This window comes from Suncus etruscus, chromosome 10 (genome assembly GCF_024139225.1).
Source record: "Suncus etruscus isolate mSunEtr1 chromosome 10, mSunEtr1.pri.cur, whole genome shotgun sequence".
In the NCBI taxonomy this organism is placed as follows: domain Eukaryota; kingdom Metazoa; phylum Chordata; class Mammalia; order Eulipotyphla; family Soricidae; genus Suncus; species Suncus etruscus.
In genome coordinates, this window is record NC_064857.1 from 60,667,777 (window position 1) to 60,689,366 (window position 21,590).

General features: G+C 37.5%; 1 protein-coding gene across 1 annotated transcript in view; it reads right to left on the reverse strand.

Moving 5' to 3' along the window:
* Positions 1-21,590, reverse strand: part of DOK6 (docking protein 6) — a 463,681-nt gene that overhangs the window by 57,004 nt on the left and 385,087 nt on the right. The gene's annotated exons all lie outside the window — the stretch shown is intronic.

Sequence of the window (21,590 nt, forward strand, 5' to 3'; positions counted from 1 at the left end):
CCACTCCTAGGGACATACCCTAGGAACCCACAATCACCAAGCAGAAAAGCCCTCCACACCCTCATCTTCATTGCAGCACTATTTACAATAGTCAGAATTTGAAAACTATCCAACTGCCCAATAACAGATGAATAGCTAAAGAAACTATGGTATATCTATAGGAATGGAATATCATGAAGCTTTAAGGAAAAATTAAGTCATGAAATTTGCTTATACTTGAATGGATATGTAGATTATTATGATGAGTGAAATGAGTCAGAGAGATAGACATAAAATAATTTCATTCACTGGTGGGATATATAAAAAAAGAGACAGTGTGATAATAATATCTAGAAATAATAGAGATGAAGGCAAGGTAGTCCATGGTAGGTAGTCCATGGTAGGAAGCTTACTACATTTAAGTGCATTTAAGATAAAGAAGGGAGCCCGGAGAGATAGCACAGCAGCGTTTGCCTTGCAAGCAGCCAATCTAGGACCAAAGGTGGTTGGTTCAAATTCTGGTGTCCCATATGGTCCCCTGTGCATGACAGGAACTATTTCTGAGCAGATAGCCAGGAGTAACCCCTGAGCACCGCCGGGTGTGGCCCAACATCCAAAAAAAAAAAAAAAACCATAAAGAAGGGACACAAAGACAATTGCAGCTGGAATCCAATCACTCTGGACAAAAATGTTGTGCTAAAAAGGATTTATAGTGATATGAATGATATATATACCTTCTCTAACAATAGTGCAAACCATGGTGTCAATAAGGGAAAAAGGAGAAGGACGAAGAGGAGGAGAAGAGGAAGAAGAAGGAAAATAAAGAGATGAGAAGGAAGGAGGAGGCAGAGAAGAAGGAAAAGAAAAGGGAGGAGAAGAGAAAAAGGAGAAGGAGGAAAAGAAGAATGAGAAGGAGGAGGAGAAAGAGAAGGAAAAGGAAAAGGAGGAGAAGCAGAAGTAGAAGAAGAGAAGTAAAATATCTGTTAAGAGGTAGGCAGGGGTAGAGGGAAAAGGTGGGAGGGAAACTGGGGATATTCTTGGCAGAAAATGTATACTGGTGAAGGGTGTGTACATTGTATGACTGAAACTCAATCATGAACAATTGTGTAATCATGGTGCCTAAACAAAAAAGAAAACAAAAGAAAAATGTAACTAAAATTAAATAATTAGTATAATAAATTAAAATAATGCAATGAATGCAGAAAAAAGTAATTATGTAGAATTAAAAATAAACCTGTTGAATTTGCTTGTTATAAAATACACTCTGATTTTAGTTTTAAGAGTCCATCCATGCACTGTTTCCAACATAAAGCATTAAAATTCTAACAATACAGTAATGTCATGGAAAAAGACAAGTACACAATATTGAAAAGAGAGTCCTAACACTTTTTATCTTTGTATCTAAAAGAATTTTTCCCTTAGAAGATTCAATGTGCCCAAACTAGATTTTAAGATTAGATGTTCCTATAAAAATAAAATGCAATTAAACAGTTCAGCCAGAGTTTATTCTGATCACATTACTGAGTTCTGCTTGGTCCAACTGTCCAAGGAACCATTTCTTTGTGCTCCCAAGAGGCCAGATGGTCTTTACCTGCCTGGGTTCTATTTAGCTTCTAGTTGGCCTGAGCCTCTGAGTGCTTCATTCAGATTTTACATGCTGACCTGTTGCCGCCATGGGAACCCAAACTCAAATGTCACAGATTCAATCAAGTCAAAATGGCCACTTTTTTTTTTCATCCTCCTGACTTACTTTCTTCATAACATGACTCATCACACTCATTAAGGTCTGATATGTATCTTGCTTATTATTTGACTTTAGGATTTTTTTTACATAGATCTTACTTCTCTTCATTTTGTGTCCACCAACCATAGGGCACAACATATAGTAATTCAACACTTAATTGTTGAATAAATGCCAATTAACAATCCTGCAATAATGGCTTCTATACCTATTTTTTATTATTTTGGTGATTATAACTAACATAGGAATGAAACCATAGCTGTCTTGTTATCTGTAAATGAAATATACCAGTATATCTGTATATAAAGTACCTATACATTTGAGTAGAAGCCAACCCAAATATAAGCTGACCTCCTAATTTTGTCCTAAAAACAGGGGAAACTTAGTGACTCAAATATAAGCCAAGGTGGAAAATGCAGCAGCCACTGGTAAATTTCAAAAATAAAAAAATATATATACACAAAATTACAATAATTGAGGAATCAGTAGGTTAAATGTTTTTCAATATTTATTGCAAAATAAAAACTGTAAACTAACAACAATAACTTTAAAACTTCAAATAAAGTGCAGAAAACCATAGCTTAACAGTAATCAAGCTAAATTATAAAAGTTAAAATCCTTCAAAACTGGATTCCTCTTCCTCCTCATCTGTATGTCCAAAGAGTGCTTCAGCTGTATCTGATGTTAAGGTACCAGCATAGACATTGTCATTATCACTGAGTTCGCAAATGTCATCATCACTGCCGTGGGTCTCATACAAAGTGCAGAATATTGTGGGTTAAACAGTTCAGTGGCATCCAGTTCAGTGCAGCCGCCAGTTCTTCAGCTCAGCCTCGATTTGTGGACTGAGCTGAAACACTGCACCCTCTAGCAGACAGCAGAAGATGACTGGAGACTACGTGCATTTGATTCAGTGCACCGAAACAAATAACCTGTATGACCCAAGTATATATACACTGGTATTTATATCATTGTTGTATTATTTATTTGTGTATCTCATTATGTATCTTATAAACATGGTGGAAGAAAATTCCCACCTCTAGAAATTTCATTGCAATAGAAAATTATATGCAACTATGTGTATTGCATCAGTGCTAGTAATAGTAATAAAGCTGAATAAGAGCGTGCTTAAATAAGTTAGAATTTCCTAAGGAATGTCACACGTCCCTTAAATATCACATAAGTAAACTTTGTTATCAATCTAACATACAATTTTATTTATTTATTTATTTATTTATTTATTTATTTATTTATTTATTTTTTGGTTTTTGGGCCACACCCGGTGACGCTCAGGGTTTACTCCTGGCTATGCGCTCAGAAGTCGCTCCTGGCTTGGTGGACCATATGGGACGCTGGGGGATTGAACCTCGGTCTGTCCTAGGCTAGCACAGGCAAGGCAGGCACCTTACCTCTAGCGCCACCGCGTCGGTCCACAAATGAAAAATTTTAAAGGACTTCTAATACAGTTGATTTAACTTATATATGTGATTTTTTTTTGACATCAGAAATATATAGTTTATTGGGCTGGAGTGGTGGTGCAAGCAGTAGGGCGTTTGACTTGCATGTGCTAACCCAGGACAAACTGCAGTTATATATGTGAATTTTATTTCAATTTAATCCACATTATATTCCAAGACTATGAATATGTAATAGAAGTAGTGTTATTTAAAACTTTGATGTCTAGGAATTTGGTAGATTCTCAGAAATTATATAGTCACTTTTTAATAAAAATGACACATGACTAACCTAAGAGACATAAAGGTAGTTTTAGAAAACACTCACTTTTGGTGATAGAAGTTAATTACACTAAACATGGCAGAACAGCTTTCTACATCTGCATCAGTGCTCAAAGAAAGGTGCTGCAAAACTCAGTTTTACATTAAGTAAAGTGATTCTGAAGTGTCTCAAATAAGATATTTCCAAAGAAATTGGAACCAAGAGAGATGCACTGAACTTCTTGGGAAATTTAGTCTCAAAGCTTAAAAAATAATCATGAACAGTAATAGTAATTCCAAGAGTTAAGTCAACTAATTTACAAGTATAATGCACTTTCAGTTGTTCCACAAAAAGAGAAAAACTATTTTGTGAAAGTTAAAAGGGAGTGCCTTTGTCACATAAAACTTGACTTTTGATAGAATAATGTAGATTTCTCACAAATTGCTTTCATGCCTCCATCTGGTCTGCCTCAATTAAAGCACATTTGAGAATAGCAGTTGTTTTACTCTTCAGAATGACAGTTCTTGGAAACCTTGACTCTGAGTTAAAGACAATATACTTGGCAGAAGAGTAAAGATTAAGAATATGCCATTTTCTGTAAACATTGGAGTTACCCTGGAGTAGTTTGATGATTTTCCTTTCTTGAATCTCTACTTTTGCTGTTCAGATTCCTTATTTATAAAGGGGGACAATAGCAGTAATCCCAGAGAGTGGCTGGGAAGATCAGATATCAGGACATGATGTAATATGCTCAGATCATTTGCTTTACATAGACAATGATACTTCCTTTTCTCTTTTTCCTCTTTTCTCATAGAGAACTGCACTGCTATCAATATGCATTGTGTGGAGTCTTTTTTTGCTGTTGTTTATACACTATTTGTGCTCTAACATATGTTTGGGAGCAGAGTACTTGAGGAAATACCCCTTTTCTTATAAAGAATTTCACAATGAGTGACACTTCTTCCTTAATTCATTGGGTCACATGCTTCTTTAATGACACCAGGTAATTAATCCCAATCTACCCATCTGCTGAATGCAGGGGTGTATATGATAAAACGAAAGTGTGTGATTTACATAACTCAGCAAGGACCAAGTCTCTGATTGGATGATTCAGAGTCTCCCTATCATGAGAAAGATGAACTCAGTGCTGAGACTCTGGAAATCAAGAGCATATAGTGATTTTCTTTTTTTCTTTTTTTTGTTTTGTTTTGTTTTGTTTTGTTTTGTTTTTGGGCCACACCCGGCGTTGCTCAGGGGTTACTCCTGGCTGTCTGCTCAGAAATAGCTCCTGGCAGGCAGGGGGGACCATATGGGACACCGGGATTTGAACCAACCACCTTTGGTCCTGGATCGGCTGCTTGCAAGGTAAACACCGCTGTGCTATCTCTCCGGCCCGTGCTTTTCATTTTTATAATACTTTGCTTTGTTTTAATGCATTCAAAAAGGGTTGTAATACTAAAAAATATCTGCCTTTATAAAAAATCAATTTGAGGGGATAATGTGTAATTTGGAGGAAATTTTAAGAAAACTGAAAATTTTTTACTATACAATTTGATACATATACACAATGGATGGACATGGAAACTAGTATGCTGAGTGCAATAAGTCAGAGGGAGCGAGGTAGACACAGAATAGTCTCACTCATCTGTGGGATTTAAGAAAAATAAGACATTATTATAAGAATACCAGAGAAAATAGAGATAAGGGCTGGAAGGATTGGCCTATGGTATGAAACTTATCACAAAAAGTGGTGAGTGCAGTTGGAGAAATATCTACACTAATGACTTTCATGACAATGGTAGTGAGTGAGAGAAATAGAATGCTTGTCTTTAAGATAGGCAGGGGGTTGAGGAGGAAGGGGATTGGTGGTGGGAATGTTGCACTGGTAAAGAGAGTGTTTCTTTTTATAACTGAAACCCTACTACAAACATGTTTGTAATCATGGTGTTTAAATAAAGATATAAAAAAATCTTCTTGAAAAAAATTATCAAGGAAAAGGCTTAATTAATCAGAAAGATGTTCATTAGATTTATAGGTTCAATAAAGGTAGAAATTATAGGTATTCTTTACACATAGAAAATTATGGAATGGTATTTTTTAATTAATTTTGATTGTGGCCAAAGTGAATTACAAATATTTCACAGTAATATTCAAAGGTATTTTAACAATAAATATAATAGCTATTAATTTCAATATGCTAGAGAGGCAACTTTCCAAGAGATTTTTCTAATGAATGAAAGAATTTAAGTCCTATTATAAAGTTCATCAGAAAGAGTAAAACAAGAATACTCAGATAATATTTACTGCATAGTTTAATCTCTTCTCTTTTGAACATGATCTCACATGCAAAACATGATTTCACATAAAGTTTAGAATTACATACTTTCCTGCATTAAAAAATGGTTTAATATGATACAGTCTAGGTACAAATTGCTACATGGACTTAATTATTTATTTTGTTTTTGTTTTTTGTTTTTTGTTTTTTGGGCCACACCCGGCGGTGCTCAGGGGTTACTCCTGGCTGTCTGCTCAGAAATAGCTCCTGGCAGGCACGGGGGACCATATGGGACACCGGGATTCGAACCAACCACCTTTGGTCCTGGATCGGCTGCTTTTCAAGGCAAACGCCGCTGTGTTATTTTTCCGGACCCCGGACTTAATTATTTCTGATAGCTACAGAATATTCCATTGTGCTTATAGACTAGGGGTCTCAAACTCGCGGCCCTACGTACAACATTTTGTGGCCCTGCCCTAGAGAAATCTTTTTTGTTTTGTTTTGTTTTAGTTGTTTGAGTCACACCCCCTAATGTTCAAGGCTTACTACTGACTTTGCACTCAAGGATCACCCTGATTTTGCCTCCTGCAGCCCGCAGGTAAATTGAGTTTGAGACCCCTGTTATAGACCCTAACTTCTTTACCCAGTATCTTTCACTGGACACTTGGGTGGTTATCGTACTTAGTACTTAGTACTACAATGAACATAGATATGCAGGTATCTCTTTCAAATTTCTATTTTTATATGTTGGGGATAGAATCATGAGGTGTCCTGGCAGTGGCAAAAAGAAATTAGGTATCATGGTGGTGTTGTGGTGAGATAACTATATAGATCAACACCACAAGTATTAACACATTTGTAATCTTATCAAAACTTTATGGATAAACATTTTTTAAAATTTAATTTTGAAGGTTCTAAACTCTCTACCCAAATAATTAATGTAAAATGACAATAACTCCAAATTTCTCCCAAACATAGTCAACTGGAACTTTTCTTCTTATGTGTGTGAATTATGGAAGTTAACTTATGACATCAATGGTGAAGATACATTTCTCTGGTACTGACATATATAACTAAGCTAACTTAATAGTTTAAAGTTTCAATTAACCTCTACTATTTGTAGAGCAGTGGAGAAAAATCATAAAATTTGACTGGCTTAACCTCCAGGCTTAAATCCACATGAACTCTGGAGCTATAAATTTACTGGATCACATTTCCTAATTTTTCTCAGATTTTCCTATCCTGTAATCATATCTAGCCTCTTGATGCCATGGTCTCTATTGACAACCAAAAATAGGAGCCTTGAACAAAGTATGATCCATATGCATCTCACTAGGGCTCAATATTTCCCTGAAGATAGAGATGATGTTTAAAAATAAAACAGAAGAGGAAGTAGAGGTCAGGAGAAAATATAATTGAAAAATTTCCCTCTAGGTTCTTCTATGCCATTTATAATCTGTGAATGATTCTCTAATAGGGAAGCAATAGAATGAGATATTGTCGGACTCAGGACAGACCTTCCCCAAATGTGCCAAAATGACTTATAAATTATATTGAATCAAAGTTGTTGGCTGGTGTTTTTCTGAATCCTTCTTTGTCCTACAGGCATGAAATCGATCTAGGATGTGATGTGCAGGGGCTGAGGTGGGAGGTGTCTTTCTGGGTGGGGGGCAGCTAGTCTTTTTCAGCAGAGAGGCCAACAGGGCCTGTCTCTCCTGCCCAAGCCTTTACTAAGTTAGGATCGAAAGTCCTTGAGAGCTGATTGTGACTGGTTCTAGAAAGTATTGTGGCCCTGTTCACATCAGAGATGGCACATTCATTTGGCAGCTTCATGAGAGCAAATGGATTCTTTTCTGAGTTTGTCTGACCATTAGATCATTGTCCAGCCACGAAGATTTCAAGGGGTTGGTGAAATTTTTGCAATGCCACCAATAGTGAGATAAATGAGCTACTCTGGCCTTTCCTTAGCATGTCCTATGATTACTTTCCCTTGAATAAAACACAACCTATATTACAAAGTAGAATCTATATTTCCCCACCAAATACAATGAATTCAAAGTGTTATCTTGTTTAAGTCAAAATTTATATGTGTGAAAGCCAAATAGAGGAAAATTGGGTCTTAAGATCCAATAGCAATTTTAATGTCAAGTTTGATTGAAAGAGAGTGAATGAGGCACTTGAGTTTAATATATCCATCAAGAGATTAGATGAACATTAGAACATATGGAAACTCGTGGGCTTTATTTATTTTACTTTTTGGGTCACACGGTAATGCTCCTTTCTCTGCACTCAGAAATAACTCCTGGCATGCTTAAGGAACCCTAAGGGATGCTGGGTATTGAACCTGGGTTGGGTGTATGCAAGACAAAACACCCTATCAACCGTGCTATCTCTTTGGGCCCCAATACTTGGTCTTTTCTTTTTCAGTCACTCCATTCTGTAAAATTAAATGACTGACTTGCATTGAACATGGCAACTTTACCTCATGTAACTTGTGCTGGGTCAGGAGAACTTGATTAAAATTAAAATTTTGCTCTTCATCTTTGGTCCATAGAGGAATTGCTGTCTGGGGGATGGGGACATATTAGTCATAACATCCTCTGGGAAGAGCAAAGGTGGTCTAGGTTTGAGCTTTGGGATTAGTAGAGGAAAGTTTCATAGAATGTGGTTTCTTAGCAGTTAAATCAGCTAAGCAGCCAGACTCATTCTTGCTGGAGGGAGGCAGAGGTAACCTCTCTGTATTGATCTGACCCAATCTTTCCCACAAATTGGCTGCTTCTTGGGTATCCTGAATTGAGGATACAGGTTTGGGTGAAGAGGACATTTGTCTGTATAAAAGGGCAGTGAAGGGAAGAAAAAGAAATCAGTGCTAATGTAAGTTTGCTGTTTTATTTTCTTGCAATAAAAACTTGGAGCTAGATTTATTATTCTTAGGACTTTTAAAAGCTAGAAACTATTTCTGACAGCTGGACTTTAAGACCTTAGAACAAAAAAAGAATTCCTCATGCGGGGTAGAAACTCTATAATATTTTAAAGTAAATTCGAGAAGCCACTGGAGACAGACAGCATTCTCTTCTTTATCAGAGAAAGAAATATTTGAGTGGAAATTTAATTTACTGCAATCTTAAGGACACTGGTGAAGAAGGAAGGAATGTTTACACCCGTGGAGAATCTCCTTGAAGTCTTCCAACAGGTACCATTTTCCGCATTTTAGAGATGAAAAAGATGAGGTTTGCAAAGGCTAGCTGATGTGCCTGGAAAAGCCTCAAGTCAAGCAATACAGCTGGAAAGTTTATATTAAAATTTAGATCTCTTAGACCTGAGAACTCAGATTTTTACCTCTACAAAACATGCCTTTTCCCATAACCAGGTGCCTAGTTCTGGCTGTGTCTAGGGGGTAAGTGGTGACTTGAAGCCAATAACTCACAGTAAGATCTATTTAGTAAATACTATTATTCACTTATGAAATATATAAGAGAGGAAAAGAAAACATATTCTTTGTTCATGGATTGCAAGAAACTAAGTTGTTAAATGATTGTGAGATTATTGGTATTGATCTGTTTCTATCTTATTCAGTATACACCTTTTACTCATTGGTTGGAAACATCTTTGAATGTAGCACCTTGGGTTAGTGTTGAGACCACCTGGTCTCACCTCTAGGTGTGGTCATTTTCCCTCAGATTAAATACTCAGATTTGGAGGAAGTCATTCTCTTGCATTTCCAGACCTCCATGGAGCTGGCTGCTTTTTAGGAGCTAAGGGAAAACATGGGTGAACTCCTGAAAATCCTTTTATCCGTGTGTGTGTGTGTGTGTGTGTGTGTGTGTGTGTGTGTGTGTGTGTGTGAATTATTCTCCAGACTGCCATTTGCTTTCAGACCCATGTCTCTCCAATGTTGTGGTGTTTGAACCTGAGGACTTTATTCAATAATTATCCTATCCAAAGTCATCAACAGGCAACATAATTCCCTTGAAAATGCTCAGGGCATTTTTTGAGGCTATAGAATGAACATTTCTAAAATTCACATGGAGCCACAGATCTCTTCAAATAACCCAGGAACTTGTGAGACAATAAAGAAGATGGGAGGCATTGATATCCCAGGTTGCAATTTTTACTACAAAGCAATAATCATCAAAGCTGCTTGATCCTGGAATCATGGTAGATTTGAGAATTAATGGATGAGAATTGAGAACCCAGATGTTTATGCTCAAATGTGTGGATAGTTGACTTAGGACAAAGGGCTAGAATTATCAGTGGAGCCAGGAAAATATTTGCAACAAATTTAGCCAGGAAAAAAATGGATCATTTCAGGCAAAACAAATGCATTTAGATTTCTATATCACATGATATAGAAAGTGTAATATAAAATGGAGTCAATACCTCGACATCAAACCTGCCTAGTAAAAAGTACACTGAAAAGGACATAGACAGGATTCCACAGGATGATTGTGGCATTAGAAAAAATTTTAATGACTTCTTGAAAAGAAAGCAAAAACGAAAATAAACAAATGGATCCAAATCAAACTAAGAAGCATCTGTGAGAGATATAAGGACTAAGATAAAAGATAGTCTCCTGGAAGTGTTCAAATTAAGTGGAAAAGGATCAACACAAAGCTTCGACTATCCAGCAACAATGGAAACAGTGGTTTAGAGTGAACAGGTATGCAATCATCCTCTAACTACAAAAGTCTATAATAATGTCAAGGTATTTATTCACAGAACCAGGTGAAGAATAGGATGGGAAGCCAGAGACTCTCACTGCAGTGATTACTAACAATGTGCTTTTATGCCCTAATTTTACCAATTACAAAATAACCATTCAGCTTCTTTGTCCACAGCAGTTCTTAGAAACAAAGGATGGACATCCTAACTTTACACCTAGGTGCTCAGTCATACTAGATACCATATACAGTGTCAATTATGATGTCTTGATAAAATAATTTTCCCATTTCTTTTTGTTTATGTCTTCTATTAGGGTCTAGCAGGAGTCTCAAACTCAATTTACCTGGGGGCCGCAGGAGGCAAAGTCGGGGTGATCCTTAAGTGCAAAGTCAGTAGTAAGCCTTGAACATTGGGGGGTGTGACCCAAACAACTAAAACAAAACAAAACAAAAAAGATTCCTCTAGGGCAGGGCCACAAAATGTTGTAGGGAGGGCCGCAAAGGGCCCACGGGCCTCGAGTTTGAGACCCTTGGACTAAAACATATGATCATTCAGAGCACTGAAACAGTCAACAGCGCACCAAAGACTTATGTTACAGGTCCTTCTCATTGAATATGTTTTTTGCAAATTACCATTTCCTCTCTCTCTCTCTCTCTCTCTCTCTCTCTCTCTCTCTCTCTCTCTCTCTCTCTCTCTCTCTCTCTCTCCCTCTTTCTCTCTCTCTTCCTACTTCTTTCCTTCTCTCCTTTCTTTTTCTTATTCTTCATCAACTCAATCTAGGTTAAATAAAACCACAATGTCAGTTTCTCTCTAGGAAAGGAACCATGATACCTAAGATGCAGTGGGCAATACTACATAGGATAGCCACCTCTTATAGTCTTCATTACCACATTCCTTAGTACTCTAGATGTGATGCTATGCATATCCTATAATGCTCCAACCACTATCTAAACCTGAAACCTTATTTAGCAAGGCCCACCCTCATCAGTGATGAAGTGCCTAGAGATTGGAAAACTTTCCAACTCCGATGCACCAGCCACATTTTTATTAACTTATTTATACTGTATTTACTTATTTTTTCTCTTCTCCCTTATCCTTTGTTCTCCATTTCTTTCTCTCATAATCTATATCTAAGCTAATTGTTTACCTTTACTTAATTCAATTATTTCTTAAGAACTCAGACCCGGGCCTGGAGAGATAGCACAGCGGCGTTTGCCTTGCAAGCAGCCGATCCAGGACCAAAGGTGGTTGGTTCAAATCCCAGTGTCCCATATGGTCCCCCGTGCCTGCCAGGAGCTATTTCTGAGCAGACAGCCAGGAGTAACCTCTGAGCAATGCTGGGTGTGGCCCAAAAACAAAACAAAACAAAACAAAACAAAACAAACAAACAAAAAAAAGAACTCAGACCCATCCTATAAGGGTCAGGCCTCTAACAACAACTTAAGAATAGGTCACTAATGTCTGTATTTATGTGGGTGTGATTTTATAGACAGTGGAGTCCCTTCTGAGTGCCAAACCTAAATGTAAACAATCCATGCCTAAAGTGTATATAGCCCCTGCTATATACTATCCCTCCTCCCCCTTCAAAAAATTTTCAATCCTTTTACCCCCTTCATAATGATTTGATATCCCTTCTTATTTAACTCTCTTTACCATCAGTTTTTAACTCTTTAGGTACCGAGACTGATCTCCTATCACCCAGCTCCCAAAGCAAAAGTACACCCTCTCAGTTCCACATCTTGTGACCCTCCAAGGAATTACAACCAACATTCCTGCTGACTCATGCTGTGTGGCCCTTTTTATCACTCCCCCCCCCCAAATGTGGACTGTTGCATGATATTGGATTCAGCCCCAGAAGACCCCAGCACAAGGACTCTACCTGATCCTTTTCTGCTGCAAATTTTACCAAACTCAACAAGATGAAGGTGTGTGAAAAAAACGTGCCCTGGATTTCAACCTCCACAGAATATCTCAAAATAGCATGGGGAAGCCTATATTCCCTGTATGTTTAATACCTCTATAATAATACATCAGAGTCTGTTAATTCCCAAATGTAAGGTGGCCTCTTACATCACTTTATTTTTCTTCAATTACTCTTTTAAATTTATTTTTATATATTTCTCATATATATATATATATATTTCTCTTAAACTTTGCCTGTTTTGGTTCTGCTTGGTATGAAAACCTACAAGAAAAAGTCTTGCCTGGGATAAAAGCTCAGAGCAAAACTAGGGCACATTGGGGGGTGTGTAGCCTGATAGTCTTACCTTCAAATGCACCAGCAATATAACATGGCAACATTCCTTTTTGCAAAGGCATACAAAAAAGGGGGAAATCTTATGTACAGAAACAAGTTCTTATCTATTTGGGATAAGAACCCATACATTTTTTTTAATACGGTGGTGCCTCCCACCCTGAACATGTGTCATGTGGCCCCAACTTAGATCCTATGAGATCAGACAGCGACCATCCAATCCGGAGCCCTAGAGCCCAGATATAGAATGGACACAGTTCCCTGCAACAGCACCAGGAACCAAACTACTCCTAGGAAATTCCTAATACTGCTCTAGCACCAACTTGTGCCAGTTTTAATATGACATCCTGACAATGAGAAAACAGCAACAACTTTATCTAAGAGCAGGTTATCCTATCTAATCACCTAATGGTAAGATAAAATCAGAAGACATGTCATCCTTTGATCTGTCAAAAACCAAGATTTCTAACTACAGAAGACTGACTTTGACAACCATGATTTGGCAGAACTTATCCTGGGACCAAAAAGAAAGACTCTAGCCTAGGCTTTGCCCTAGGATTTATACAATAACCAAGATCTCTAATTCCAGCGGTCTGACTTTGACAACTGTGACAAAGCAGATACATAATGGAAGACTACCTTGGCTTCATCCTAGGATCTGTGCAAAAGCCACCAGTTACAGAAGACTGATCACAACAATAGTAATGGAACAGAACTGCTAGAACAGCAAAGAAAGATGCTATCCTAGGCTTCATCCTATGACTTGTGCAAATATCAAGATCTCTAGTTAGAGACCTAATTCTATTATCCACAACTGAATGGAAAGTTTCCTGGCACCATAAAAAGTCCTTGGGGTGTGAAAATGAGTGTGTATGGAGCCTGTAGTTATTCCCATGGAAGTATGTCTCAAGGGCAAAGAAACTTTTTATCTTTTAGGCCTAGGGAATTTTCTTTCTAATTTCCCCAATATTTATTGTACCTATGCAAAAACAAAAAACAACAACAAAAAAAACCCTTGCCACTACAGCCCTCCTTTCTTTTTTCTTTTCTTTTCTTTTCTTTTTTTCTTTCCTTTTCTCTTCTTTCTTTGTTCTCATGGTTATTGTTTGGTTGTATTTGTTACTATGGTGTTTTTTTGTAGTTGCTGGTTTTGGTGTTTTGTTTGATTTTTGTTTCTTTTTTGTTTTGTTTATTTTGTTTTTGCTGTATTTTTCTCTTCTTCTTCTTCTTCTTCTTCTTCTTCTTCTTCTTCTTCTTCTTCTTCTTTTTCTTCTTCTTCTTCTTCTTCTTCTTCTTCTTCTTCTTCTTCTTCTTCTTCTTCTTCTTCTTCTTCTTCTTCTTCTTCTTCTTCTCCTCCTCCTCCTCCTCCTCCTCTTCCTCCTCCTCTTCCTCCTCTTTCTTCTTCTGGTTTTTGGGTCTCACCCAGCAGTCTTTTGTTTGATTTTTGTTTCTTTTTTGTTTTTTTTTTTGCTGTATTTTTCTCTTCTTCTTCTTCTTCTTCTTCTTCTTCTTCTTCTTCTTCTTCTTCTTCTTCTTCTTCTTCTTCTTCTTCTTCTTCTTCTTCTTCTTCTTCTTCTTCTTCTTCTTCTTCTTCTTCTTCTTCTTCTTCTTCTTCTTCTTCTTCTTCTTCTTCTTCTTCTTCTTCTTCTTCTTCCAGCAGTGCTCAGGGGTTACTCCTGGTCCTACACTCAAAAATCGCTCCTGGCAGGCTCGGGGACCATATGGGATGCCGGGATTCAAACCACCATTCTTCTGCATGGAAGGCAAACACCCTACCTCCATGCTATCTCTCTGGCCCCTACCTTTTCTTCTTTTTAAACTGATATTATAACCTCTAGATGGATTTCCCTGTTTATTTTTGTTTGTTTGTTATTTTTTCTTTTTCTTCTTTTCTTTTCTTTTTCCAAACAGAACCACATAGCTTGAATCATCTTGCTCTGCCTCATAAATTGAGGGGAATAAATGAATGGTACCAGAACCAAACAGTCATATGAACATTGAGTAGAAATAAAAAAGGACCAGACTTAAATACCAAACCCAAAGTCAATGACAACAGAATCAATAGCCAATCTTCAACAATCTATACACAGAAGGGACCAGTTATCCTAGCAGTTTGGGGATCAAAGGAGGGGAATGCTGGGGACTGGGGTGAAGGGAGGACAACTCTGATGGTGGAAATATCACTGATTTAATGCCACTATATACCTCAAATATTACTTTTGAAGATTTGTATTTCCCTTTGGTCACAATAAAAATTATTAAAAATATATTCTCCTGACTGGGAGAAAATATCTGCACACTGTATATCAAAGAGCTAATCCTTATGATATATAAAGCCCTGTTAAAACTCAACAATAATTAAATACTTTGATTAAAAACATAGGGAGAAATGAGAAAATAGTTCCCGAAGACACCCAATGGCATTTGACAGATCGGGCATCACTAATTTTCAGGGAAATGAAAGTCAAAAACAGCAATGAGAGATCACCTCACATCACCAGGAGGGTCTATAGCAAAATTTATTTGCTGTGGGTGAGACTGTTGCATGGTTCAGCCTCTCTGACAAATGGTTTTAAGAGTTCTTAAAAATTATGAATAGAATGTCCATTTAGCCCAGCAATTTTGCTTTTGTACATCTACCCCAAAGACACAAAACATGAATCTGAAAAGATGTAGGCATTATTCATACAGGGCATTATTATATGAAGAACATTATAACAACTCAAGATCTGGATAAAGCTCAAGTGTCCCAAAACAGATGAATGGATAAAGAAATTTTTATATATTCACACCATAGAGTATTATTCATCTAAGAAAAATGATGATAAATTTCAGTTTTTTGCAACTTGAATGGAATTGGGGATTGTGTTTCTTGTCAAATGAAGTGAATTGGAAAGAAGAAGATGAATACAAGATGAGCATAAAAAGATAAACATAAGATGATCTTGCTTCTAAGTGGAGTAGCAAGCGAACAAGCAAGAGAAAAGGAAGAAAGGAAGGAAGGAAGGAAGGAAGAAAGGAAAAATGTAGAAATAAAGAAAGGTATTAGATAAACTAAAAATAAATAAACAAATAACCAAAACAAAATTCATAAAACCAATAACCAAAAATAAAAAGACAAACTCTGAACCGTGATAGAAGTGGGAACTAAGGATACTAAAGGTGGGAGGGCTAACGAACTATGGGCAATGTTGGGGGTTCTTGAAACACTAAAGAAAGGTAACAGTGAAATTATAAAATAACCTCAGTGTTATTGAAAACCACGATAAGTCGATGAATGAACAAGTCAATGCCAAATAAAACACACCAAAGTTGCTTCTTCACAATCATAAACAGATTTATAAGCAAAAACATTCATAGACTGAAACTGTCTATTCATAAATATCAATTGGCAAAGGCAAGAAAGAATGATGAATTATGACTGTGGGCTGTGATGAACTTCTACAGAAAACAGTTTCATCATTTTTATGCTCTTTATTTTTGGAAGCAACTCATTCATTTATCTCTGCAAACTGATATCCAGGGAAGTATTTTATATCTATGACTTACCTTCCTTAGCTAGGAAATATGTTCACAAATAAAGACTTAGAGAGATGAAGACTTGACTTCTAGAACCCAACTCTGTGTGTAAGGATTAAAGCCCTGAATTAGAGCTCCTCTGGGCTTGGGCTGAAGCACAACATGCAATGTATTTTTGACTCCTGGTCACCACGGCTGACTCACTGCTGATGTGTGGATGAGATATTGTCTGATTCACCGACAATGTCTAGATGGTGTGTTGTGTGATTCACTGACAATGCAGAGATGGAATGTTGGGTGCATGACAACACAATCCCTTGCACGTAGCCTTTCATCACTGCTGTACTTTCTGGATTGTGCTTTATTTTCACTTGTCACAGGAGCCTTTCCATTTTGGAAACAGCACATAATGAAAATTTAAACAGCGGAGAGCAATGAAAGCAATTTCTCTCTCCTTCGAACTGGAAATTGAATGGGTGGTAAAGGACAGAGAGGGTCAGGAAGGAACACAGAACACGTACACCTTCAGATTTGCCTCCCTCATCCATGTCAGAGATCTGTTTACTATTTTCTGAAGGCCATTTCTGAATCTAATTGCTGGTTCACTTCCTGCTTCTCTGTGACCCTTATCTGGACTCTGGTGAGCATTACAAGTATTGGTGAGCAGTGGGCTGCCTGCTGACCAGTTGGCCTAGAGCAGGGAGGACAATCCCAACTGGCAGGCTGAATGTTAATCAGAGTTCATGAAAGCTGAACTCCTGTCACCCTCTTTGCATTAGCATCCAATCAACCCCCATTCAAAAAGTGACATCTTCAGAGGGTCCAAAAACTCCACGATATTTTGTGGGAAAAAAGTAGATAAATAGATGAGAGAAAAACATAGAGGCAGAGAAAGAGACAGAAATAGAAATAGAGAAAGAGAAAGATGAGATGTGAAACTAGTAACCTGCACTCTATTTTTCTATTCTAGGTAATATTTGTGTGTGTGTGACCTTCTCATCAGTCCAAATTAAGGGAGGAATGCTCGGGAGGAGAGGACAGGTATGTGGAATTAAACTTGTTACCTCTGTAGTCGCAGTGATGGAAAAAGTCCAGTTACGAGATCCAGTGGGGGAGTCTATCTCTCTAGGGTTTTCCTTGCATTTATTTTTTAATTCATGATAGATTTCAGTACAGTCTCTGAGTTCCTGCAGGGCGCCTGATAGCATCACCATTTTGACTGGTTTGATCTGTCATTTTCAATACATGCTGCTGGCATTTTCACAAATCCTCATTTAAAGACCTTTACATATCGATATGCTGCATAAAGATGCAGGGTGATGATTAAAAGTCAAACTGAAACTTTACAAGAGGAAACACTGTGATCTCCTTCAGGGAGATCTTTTTTATGTTTTTTTTCTTCTCTCTTTCCCACTCTATTCTTCACTTGCCCATACTCTCTTCCTGTGTTCCTTTGCTCTGAACACATTGTCTGCTAGAAACCTTAGACCTAAAATCAGAACTTGATTCCCAGTGAAACGCTAGTTTCATTTTAAATGCTGGCTTTTAAATCAAGAGTTCACAATTGTGTTTCCTTCCCTTTAATAATTTAAGTGGCCCTAATTATCATGATTACATAGCTATAGTTTCCATTCAGGTAGAAATGAGAAACATAACAGTAAATGACTCTTATCATCATTATTAATATTGATTTTTGGTTACACCCTGTGATACTCAGGGCTTACTTCTGGCTCTGTGCTCAGGGATCACTTTGCTGAGTTTGCTTGACTATACAGAGTATCTGGGTTCCAACTCAGGTTGGCCATGTGAAAGGCCAAAGCTATGCACTGTATGACTGCTCTAGAGTTGAAACTTGTATTTCCACATAAATCAATCATCCCAGCAAAAGACCAAGAGAAGATACATTTGCCAAGTTGCCAGGAAGAGGCAACAGAACCTATCAGATGCCATCCGAGGAAGGAACTTAACAACAGAAGTTTCTTTCCATTGCAGTTAAAAATCAGTGAAAAAATCAGAAAGGAAAGGGGCTGAATTTGGTTTATTTGAAGCTTAATCAATGGGAGTTTCTTTAGCAGCACAGAAACTAGAACTAGAAAAGAAACATTCATGGTGGGAAAAACAATTCTCAACAGTAAGATTTGCATATAACTTCCATACCTGTCACCACTCTCAGAACTGCCACTGTGTTCAGATTTATTGTATTCATGGGGGTCTTTGAGTCTAAAACTATAGGCTCCATTGGTTTCTAGTGTCAAAGTGAAATTATTCAAATTAGAAGGAATATGCTTTTTTTCTTTTTTTCTTTTTTTTTCTTTTTTTGGTTTTTGGGCCACACCCGGCAGTGCTCAGGGGTTACTCCTGGCTGTCTGCTCAGAAATAGCTCCTGGCAGGCACAAGGGACCATATGGGACACTGGGATTCAAACCAACCACCTTCAGTCCTGGATCAGCTTCTTGAAAGGCAAACGCAGCTGCACTATCTCTCCGGGCTCAGAATATGCTTTTTTCTAAAGAGGGATACTTGAGCCTCCTGGCTTCAGTAGTGATACTAGGGAAATCACTCTCCCTCTGCCAGGCTTTTGCTTTGATTCTGAGAGAACCAGGATGCTGTTCTGGCCAATTATTTTGCAGAAGAAGGGGTACCCCCACCTGTCTAAGGTCACAACTGGGTCAGGAAGACAGAGGACTTCACTTTCAGAGGGAGGCAATGAAAAGATGCCAAAGTGCTGGGAAGTTGTTGAGTTTCAGTATTTTTCATTCTATTTCTGTTTCACTTCAGGAATTGTGTTTTGTTTTTCCACCTTGATTCCATCAGAACCTGAGTAGATTTTTCTTCCATCCAAAGAATTGATCTAAGGTTTTTCATCTCTGTATCTGAATTTCTCAACGGAAGGAAAAGAATAACTCACCATCATCAAAGAATCATGAGCCTTATATCTGTATTTACTTATGCACTAGGCACCTATCTACACTCTCGAGATGTTTGTATAAAAACAATAACTATATATGTGATAGAACAAAATTATACTTATAGAAATAGTAAAATGTGTTAATCAATGAATGTATTATAAAGATAAACCTACAGTAAAGGAAACTAACTTAACAATAAACACATTCTTAGAGTGAATACATAAATTTACCTGCAATAATCACTAAAGTTTAAGCCTCTGCCTTTTTTGGACCAACACTAGTAGTGCTCAGAGTTTACTCCTGGAGACGTACTAAAGGATCACTCCTGGAGGGGTGAAGGAATAATATAGGATGCTAGGGATCCAACATAGGTTGGTCACGTGCAAGGCAAACACCTTCCCCTTTGCATATTGCTCTAGTCACTAATGTCCATCTTTTATTATATACCATAATTAAACAACCAAGAAAGACTCTGGTGCCAAAATTATATAAGCACATTGTTCAATCATAATTGCTAAGAAACTGGAAGACTTTTGTTTTGATGCAAGTTAATGTTTGTGAGATTATTCACAGATTTCTCATTAGTAATTGATTCTATTTTGATGTATAAATCAATACTGTATTTCATTAAGTTTTTGAAATATTAAAAGAAGTTTCAGTGAGTTCTGTTAATTTTTAGATGCATACAAAATGGTTTCTGTGATGTTCACTAGATTAACTCTTAGTCTTTCCATCAGAAATAAGTTTTGGGCCCGGAGAGATAGCACAGAGGCATTTGTCTTGCAAGCAGCCGATCCAAGACCAAATGTGGTTGGTTCGAATCCCGGTGTCCCATATGGTCCCTCATGCCTGCCAGGAGCTATTTTGAGCAGACAGCCAGGAGTAACCCCTGAGCATCACCGGGTGTGGCCCAAAAACCAAAAAAAAAAGAAATAAGTTTCCTTCATGCTGGCATAAATGGCCATTCTACTATTTTTAGGAATTATGGTCTAAACCGTGTTCAAAGCTAAATATTTTTTGTTTGTTTTGGACCATACCCAGTGGTACTCAGTAGTTACTCCTGGCCCTGTACTCAAAAAAGACTCCTGGAAGACTTGGGGATGCCAGGGATTGAACCTGGGACAGCCGCATGCAAGGCAAATACATTACCTACTGAGCTATTGCTCTTGCCTCCAAAGCTAAATTTTAAATCATATTTGTTTAACCTGTTTCTAACTATTTGCATTAAGACTGCATTTTCTTTTTTCTTTAGAAACATAACAAAGGTAGTGAAGATCAAAATGTCTATTGATCATTGCTACATAAAAGTAACTATAGTCATGTTTATTTTGGTTCTGTGATTCCCAATCAGAGAAACAAAACAAGTTACATTTTACATCCTCCTCAAAGTTAGTATGAGAGATAACTGAGGGAAGAAGCCAAGAACAGAATGTATTCTCTCTCTGATTTGTGAAATTACCAATCAATTTTCTTCTCTTTTTCATTCCTCTAATCACAGTATGATGAAAGACTGTCTCATACAAGGAAAGAACACAAAAAGCTAGTAGGTACCTTCTAGAGATAGTCAAAGTGTCACATGCTGTTCATTTATATTGTTTTATGTGCTGCATTCAGAACATAGAGCCATTCCTTTGGACAGCTTTTTCATGCAGAAGGCATTCAACCAAGAATCCCCATCCATCACATCCCATTAGTCTAATTACTAAACAATGGCAGATTTCTGGTAACAATTATTTGGCTGTTGAGACATTCAGTATTGCCTCTTTGAACAAAAATTAAAGTAGGAGAGGAAAAGATATTCCCAGTGTCTAATGCAGCTTATCATGCTTTCTTTTTTTACCAGATAATTATTGGGTATGACCAGATCTGCTGTGTCCCAAAAAGATTTCTGGGGTAAAGAGTGAACTTTATTAGTCTTTTCTTAGCTCCTGCCCTGTGCTGCTTTGTTCAACTGTAAGTAATTGATGGTAGTCACATTTTATTTTATCAGAAGGATAAATATTATTTTAGGACAGAAAGGGAAGGAAAAGGTGGAGAACCATCAGAGCTGATCTTTCTGCTGTCATGGACCCAATCTTGCTCTTTATTAATTTGGCATATGATATAAGTCATCTCCTTGTTAATCATCTTCAAGAAAAAACACAGAAGCAAATATTTTTCCTTTCTTCCCTTGCTAGGCATCCTCACTGATTTTCTTATGAGAATCTGGCTAAACCTTGAGAAGCCTGTGAATCAACTTGTGCTGCATTTTCTCACACAGCACAGGGCCACCCTTGAACAGATTTCTGCTTTTCTACAAAGAATGCTGAGAAGGAAACACAGGGTGAAATATAGCCTGAAACAGATACTGGTCTTTGCTTTTGATCATGGGCTTTGCATACTGTTTGAATCAAGATCCAGGCCAGACCAGGTTCTCAGCTCCTTAGTGGTTTCAGAATCATTTTTTACCATGAGTCTTTGAAAAGTTAACTTAAGGAAAGTACAGTACATTTCGGAACCCCCACCATGGCTGGTGACAGCTGAGGAATGGAAATG